Below are 8,346 nucleotides of genomic sequence, written 5' to 3'. Positions count from 1 at the left end.
AAAGACTGGACAGATTGTGGGAGCTGAAAGAGGGCTAGGATAAGGGTCTTCTGTGAAAGGAACATACGTGGTGTTAGGCTGGATTTTCCAGAACCACAACTTGAACCTAGAATTTGAAGGCACACATCTTAATTTGTTGATGATCAGAAGACCGTCGGCCAAGAGAAAATGCAGATGTGAGACATGTGGAAAGGAAGAACACAGACTTGGGGTACATTGATGTGTTCATTAGTCACTGTTACAAAGTACCTCCCATGAGCACCTTAAAGGGGTACAATCTGTTTGCACTCACGAGGTACAGGGTTCCAGTCTCTTTTGCACTTACGAGGCAGAGCATCGTAGTGCAGCAGACTTACTCATCTCACGGCAGCTGGGAAGGAGAGACAAGAGTCTAGGCTGAAGATAAAGCTGCTATAAGGACATGCTTTCCAGGACCTACTGTGTTCATTGTGGCCCTGCCTCCTTTCTCCTAGGTATATCATCAAATCATGACTCTCTCAATAAAGGTAATCAACCCACTGTTTAGGACAGAGTCTTCATAATCCAGTTGCCTGGGTATCACACTTTCAACATATAAGGCCTTTAGGGGACAATTCAAATCAAACTGTAACTGTGGGCAAGTTACCACTTGGGAATAACTCTCCCTGGGGCCCTGTGGAAGACATAGAGCATATCTCAGATTTGTTCTAGGCAGGGGTAATAAAGGCCGAATATTCCTCATTGATTAAAAGCTCTTTCCATGGGCAGTTACTCTGTGGAACTTGCGTTAAGCCCCACCAATGACACACAGAGAAATGGGAAATCCTCTGGCTAAAAGGTTTTGGATGCTACAAATTAGCAATTATTACCATATGTGGTTTCCTTACTTTGCTTTCTGCTGCTGTGTCATCCAGTAAATCCCCTAAACTCTAGACAGCCTACTCCTTATTACTGTAGCTTATAATTTGAGGACTGAAAGTTCAAGATAGAAAGTCCTCTAACATTAGTCTAGTAACTTCCTATGTGGAAAGACGACATTACACTAGTTTGAATACATATGAAGGTGGCCATGTGGTAAGACAGGAAATCAGAGACTAGAGTTTCTACAAGATTCCACTCTCAGCCAAGTATGGGCATATACCTTTCTTTAGTCACAGCACTTGGGAGGCAAAAGAAGGCAGATTTTTGTGAGCTCAAGGCCAGTCTGGTCTATAAAGTAAGTTCCAGGCCAGCCAGAACTATATAGTAGGATCCTGTCTCCAAACAATTCTCACAAGGACCAACCAGGCTCCCAGGAAGGACTACATGGATCCTTCTAAGAGTGCCTCCATGACCACTTCGACTCCACTCTACTGCTTAAACACTATCATGCCAGGGCCAAGCCTGTAGGACACGGGCATTGGAGGCAAACACTCAAACCCTATCCAATCTACAGCATATGTGACATGTGACTGCATAGGGAATGTAGACGAAATTGCTGTTAAGGCGGGCCCCAGCCCCTGCAAAACACAGATCTATTCATGTTCTATCAAAACCGTTCATCTAGTCGTTATTCGTAATCACAGTGAAATAGAACAAGAAAGAGTTCGAGTTCTCACAATAGGAAAACAACCTGACAAACTGCAGCTGTCTGCTGTTTCTGAACTCGAGATCTACCAGCAGCAGAGGCTGGCACATCAAAAACTTGGTGGCAGACCTGGAGATGATTCACTGGCTTCTCAAATCTTATCTGTAGCCATGGTTCGGATTTTTCTCTCTGTGCAGAGTTAATAAAGGCCTTATTCTGCTTGGAGCCTCACCCTCTGGGAGGCTCCCTTGCGTATGCGTTCCTTCAGGACCACATCTGAGTAGGCTCAGTGGAGCAGCAGATTGTTTTGTAGCTCTGTCTAGCATATTGAGTCAGTTTATCTTTACAATCAGGCATACAGGAAACCTTAGAACTCCAGTGCATTTGAGGACTTCAACTGGTATGCAATCACACCAATGGCCTGTTGGTGAAACAAAAAAGAAAAAAGAAAGAGAGAGAGAGAGAGAGAGAGAGAGAGAGAGAGAGAGAGAGAGAGAGAAATGGAAAGTACAGGGGACTTAAAACACTTAGTACTATACATCAAGTTTTTGGAATACCACTGAACCAGTGTTTACTGGAAACATTATAGTCTGGATATATTTATCAGAAAGCTTGAACAATTTTTAAAAATAAGTCGAGATTAAATCAAGAAGCTAGAAAAGTAAACATAAATTAAATGTGATAGAAAATGAGAAAAAAAAGTGGGGAGAATGTTAAGAAAAAAAAAGGAAGTGGTATAAATCAAACAAAGAAGTAATGAAAGGTAAATAAAACCAAGGGGCAAAGGCGGAAATCCACACTGCAAAGCAGTGTCTTTGGAAAGGTAACAGATCTTATATACATAATATACATAAACTGTTTCCTTGTTCAGGGCCCAAGACACTCTTGCATGGGTCACTAAAGGAACAATGCAATTCTATTTCAACATTATTTGTGAAGGTGTGGAGCTGTGGAGACAGCTCACTTTTTCATCATCCAGATAAGAGACAGATAACATGTGATGACATTTATTATAGAACGTTGTGAAGGAGAGAGGAAAAAGCATGATCTAGAAGCAATCGATGTCTCTTACAAACTTGCTACTCAGACACACAATTAGTGTAATATCACATGGGAAAATTAAAAATACAGGAGAGCAAGGAAACACTGAAGTTTTTATAGTTCTAAGACATACTGTAGGTAGGGGAGATGTAACAAATGCAATAGAGAAGAAAATCTAAAAAACAGGAAAAAAAAAAAGAATTAACTGAAGTGAAAACCAATCAAGAGAAGGGCCCTGAATGGAAATGAGGACATGACCCCGCTCCAAGGTACAGGAGAGAAGGACGTTTCTATTGTAGGTATGAGGGAAGAGAACAGCCAGAGGCTCTGAAAGAGTCCACACTGGACACGGCCAGAGTGATAGACCAAGTTATGGGCCAGGGCAGGAGCTTGGTGGAGGAAGTGGATGTAAGCAGACCTAGAGGGGAGCCAAAGATGAAGAGAAAGACAAAGAAGCCAAGAGAACACAGGGCCAAAATGACTGGGTTATATAGAAAAGAGAAGCTGTGGGTAGGAAAGCACTGGAGAGTTGACCATAGGGTAGGGGTGAGAAGTGCCAAGAAGAGAGCCTTTGGAACAGTTCCTTGCCAATACCTTGAAGGCCTGGCAGCCAGGGGCCAGCTTCAGTCTCCTTTAATATGTTAACAGGTAGCTCATATAGTCATGTGTTCCCAGATATTTTTTTGGTACCTAACAGGCTCTGCTAATAATGATGACATGCTGGCAGCCCAAACATTAAATCTATTTGGGCTTGAGATTTGTATTTAAAGTGTTACATCACTATTCATGATTAATTACATGACATGAAATTGTAAATAAACACCATGTTCTTTCATAGAACATTATAGAATATTATCATTCTGGATGAGTTTAAGTAAAGAAAAACAATGTTAAAAGGCCAACAATGAAGTCCTTATAGTTTGGTCTTGGATTTTTGTTTGTTTTGTTTTCAGTTTTTGGGACAGGGTATCTATATGGTCCTGGCTGTTGAGAATCTCACTACGTAGACCAGGCTAGCCAACCACTCACAGAGCTACTCTTGCCTCTGCCTCTAAGAGCTGAGACTGAAGGAGTGTGCCTCCATGATGTGCCACCCTGCCCAGCTCTGTCCTTACATTTTGTCTTTTCTACTGGTTTTGTTAGATTGCCTAATTATCTGCATTATTTTCAAATAATCAAATATAAGTATTTATATAAGTATTTTAAAAAGCAAAACAAAAAACATAAAGCAGGTACTCAGCAAAGTACAATATTCCCCAAGTTCCATCAGAGTCAATATATCATCATTATAAAATTACTTTTCATTTAATATCTTAGCAGGGAAGTTGGGGTCTGGGGCAGCATCAGCTGGTAAAGTGCTTGTCTAGAGTGTAAGAAGGCCTGGGCTCAGTCAGAGAACCACATAAAGTGAACATAGTGACATACACACTTGTAATTCCAGGACTCAGGGGTGGAGATGAGAAGTCAAACTTACTCCATCTTGGGACTAGCCTCCATTTTAAAGAATAAAGCCTGAGAACTTGACCTACAGCAGATCCCATGCTGCACCCAAGTACCAGGAAGGACCCCATGGCTTGTCCTTGGCCAGAGTTACTCCCTAGCTACTTCCTAGCAACAGTTAATCAAAGATTAGTCTGATTGTTCCAGATGTACTTTCAGACCCTTTGTGATTGTATTCGGTCTTGCTTCAGAGCACCCACCTGTCGGCTTATAGCCATCCTATTAGGTGCTTGGCAGATTGGACGCCCCTTCCTTCACCCCCTTACTTGCTCCTATTTTCCTATAAAACTTGTATTGCTGAGGGTTTGAGGCTGCTCCCCCACCTTCCCTTCCTGTCCTGCTGTGTCAGGGTTGAGTTAGAGGCGAGCCCAAGCCCAAGGTTGTAATAAAGAGACCCTAATGCTGTTACATCAGGGTTTGTTTGAGACAGGGTTTCTCCATGTATTCCTACTGACCTGGAACTCACTCTGTAAACAGGCTTGGCTTCACACAGAGATCCACCTGCCTCTGCCTACCAAGTGCTGGAATTAAAGTGCACCACCACTGCCTAGCTTGGAACTATCTTTCAGATCTTATCTCTGACTCACTCTTTCAACTCTTTCGCTGATTTGTCACTCGGTCTGCACCTCAATTAGGCATTACTGTTTGGGATTAAAGGTGTGTACTACGTCTACTTATGCAAAATAGGCAGGTAATTGTCAAAAATACCACTTAGATGAGTCAACATTGACTAGTTGGAAAAAACACTGATAGTTTTTACCTATTTACTAAAAGCAAACTAGAAATAGGATCAGGTAGCCATGGGTACAACGAAGAGACAATCTAATCAATCCAGAGCCCCATGGAACTAATAACAGCCAGCTCAACCATGAACAAATTAAACTTTCTTAATGTATGCCAGCTAAGTGTTAAGTACATTTAGGATATAGGTTCAAAGTTTATCCTGATAATTGAGAAAGTCACTAAACTCTGAGTGTTTGTCTATTTTATTTCTGTGTTCAATATACATAGGATTATTGCATTAGTAATACATAAATAATTAAATAATTAGACCCCTAAAATTCATACAATACATTTAGCTATTTCCTTTTATTTATTTTAGTGGAATTCCTGTCATTTAATCAACTTCAAGTAAGTATGTTAGTTTTATGGTAAAATAGAATCTAATTAACTATCCTGTCTATCTAGAATATAATGGAACAGTTTATCTATGTTGCAAAAACTATTTAAATTTGTTCATTTCTATTTGAAAATTAAAAAGGATGTGTGCTCCAGCCAGAAGGATTAAAGCTGTGTACTAGAGGTGTGTCCACCTTCTGAATAGATCATACAGACCTAGAAGTTCTTTGGATGTGATCCCTTGCCAGGGCAGCCATGTTTCTGATGTTGCTGGATTAGAACTCTACAAAATTTATTGGGTCACTCAAAAAAAAAAAGAGAGAGAGAGAGAGAGAGAGAGAGAGAGAGAGGGAGAGAGAGAGAGAGAGAGAGAGAGAGAGAGAGAGAGAGAGAGAAGTAGGAGGATTGGTTGAGAGAACAAAGGGGATCTGAGATCTGAGTAAAGATGGATTTAAAGGGTGAATATGATTGCAATGTATTACATGATAGATGTACATCCTATAATGGTCACAACAAGATCTATTATAATGTATGGTGTACTAAATTAATATGTGCTGGTAAATAATATTTGAAAAAACGTGATCTTTTTCAAAATTATGTGGCCTTTTCAAAATTATGCGGTCTTTTAAAAGCCTGCTAAATAAATCATTTGTGTCACAAACGTTAACTTATATAATTTCATGTAGCTATTACTTCACTTTTTTTTTTTTCATGAATGACAGGCCAGCATGCATGATCACAGCATATGAACTTTTTGAACTTTTTTTGTGAGGAATAGTACCAGCATGGCTCAGAAAGAGGAAGACAGGGCCTGGAGGACAGTACACCAGGGGCTGAGAGCCTGGTTTCCTCTGTTTCTTATCTTCGTTGGAATGTTTCACATCTTGGCTGTTAGAAGCCTCTGGTCCAGTATTCCTTCCAAGGTCAAGTGTGTCCTTGAGAGTGGAGAGCAACTGACTTTTAGCGCAGTGAGACTGCAGATTGCAGAGGTGGTGGAAAAGCAAACAGGCACAGGGAGGGTGGGGCTTAGGGGGCCTTACCCCTCCGGCAGCCGCAGAGTTTCCGGAAACTAGTTTCACTTTCAGCCTCTGTGTTCTGGTCGGATTTGGCAATGTCTCGGCCCCCAGTACACAATCTTCGCTTTCATGCATCCTTAACAAAGAACTAGCGTTTTCCACCAAAGTCCTTGTAACATACCCAGCTAGCAAAGGCTCTTGCTAACCCGTGTTTACTTGCTTGGGCTGGCGACCAAGCTGTAATTAACAATGCAGTAATTAACAATGCCAGTCTTGTTATCCACGTCTCACGGGGACACTGCTCCCCCTGAGACTTGCCTGCTGAAATGAGGCATTGAATCTTTCCTAGACTTATGTTCCGTGTGTCCCTTGCATGGTGTGTGCATGATGCTTCCGGTGTGGAGCCCTATGGTTTTACCTATCTGATGTGAAGACTCTGAGCCCCACAGGACAGAAGCTGCCACTTAGCCTTGGTACCTAACTGAAATCGGACTGGCACTTAGTAACCTGATACGTTCAGCAAGAAAAACCAGACTGACATGAACCAGGAAGAAATTTGTTCTAACGGACAAGGACAATTGTCCAATCCGAGTATCACAATTATCACCAATTCATTTTATGGCCCATGCATTTTATGTATGTATTAATTAACCTTAAAAAAATAAACATGAGTAGATTTTTAAAGTCAGTTTAGTACCTGGTTTAAGTAGCGTCCGTCAGGTAAAACAAGGGCAGTATAAATATAAACTTAACTCTTCCAGACTTCCCTACGTCTTTTATCTAAATTCAGCAAGCATAAAATATACATAAAATTCCGCTGTGTCTCAACATAGTATCAAGCACGGAAGAGGGATAACTGAGATGCTGAGATGAAATTGCCTCTTTAGAATAAGAAGGTGTAGGATCTCACTTAAAACTCCGGGTTAGGTTCCCATTCAACTGACCTAAGAAATTCAAACTTTCTCACTGGTGTCTAGATATGCCCCCCCCCCCAAAAAAAAGGAGAATGAACAAGAAGATGAAACAATTGCATAGTTCTTATGGATACAACAGCTGAAAAGTCCTGAAAACAAAAACCAAACCAAACAAATAAACAAACTCTTCTCATATCAGAAAGTGTCTTCCCAGAATACTACAGACAAAATATAGCTTCAGCAGTAAAGAAAGACTTCACTAGGAGTCTTGTAGCATCTCTTCTTACCCTTCTCGGCAGACTGCATCCCTCCTAGACTCAACCCAGTTAAGCAACTCGTTTTGTTTTGTGTTTTGAGGCAGACCTTACTGAGCTTGACCTCATGGCTATATTCCTCCCTGCCTCCTGATAAAACAGTGGTCCTCACCTCAACCTTCCTAATGCTGAAACCCTTTTATATCCTCACGTTGTGTTGACCTTGTCCATAAAATCACATTCATTACGCCGGGCGGTGGTGGCGCACGCCTTTAATCCCAGCACTTGGGAGGCAGAGGCAGGCGGATTTCTGAGTTCGAGAGTTCGAGGCTAGCCTGGTCTACAGAGTGAGTTCCAGGACAGCCAGGGCTACACAGAGAAACCCTGTCTTGAAAAACCAAAAAAAAAAAAAAAAAAATCACATTCATTGCTACTTTATAGCTGTAATTTTACTACTGCTATGAATCATAATATAAATATTTTGAGGGGAATATCACATCCATTTAGCCACGCAGCAGAACAGAAGTGCTAGTTTCTCTCTCCACAGCCTTTAACCTCCTAGTATAGGCTTTTGAACAACTGTACAGAGAGTGAGGGGTGTGGTACCATTGCATTCACAGTCATGAAGTAGAGACAGAAATGCACGTGCTCACTTAACTTCCTCTATTTTTCTTTTTTATTCAGTCTAAGTCCCTATGCAATGAGGTAGATAATACCACTCACATAGATGGTGGTCATCCTTCCTCAGTCAAACTGCTCTGGAAACTTCATCACAGATAAACACAGAGGTGAGCCTCTTAGACCCAAATTCAGTCAAGCGGACAGCGAAGATCACCCATCACATATATATTTGGACATATTTTGACTATTCCTGTAATTGTCTTTTGCATTGCTTTCTTGGTTTATTTCTTTATTGATTTGTCTGCTCCACTGAATTCTTTTCTCTGAGTTTTGTG

The sequence above is a fragment of the Grammomys surdaster genome, unplaced genomic scaffold (assembly GCF_004785775.1).
Source record: "Grammomys surdaster isolate TR1022 unplaced genomic scaffold, NIH_TR_1.0 126679, whole genome shotgun sequence".
In the NCBI taxonomy this organism is placed as follows: Eukaryota; Metazoa; Chordata; class Mammalia; order Rodentia; family Muridae; genus Grammomys; species Grammomys surdaster.
Note: the sequence above shows the minus strand (reverse complement) of the source record.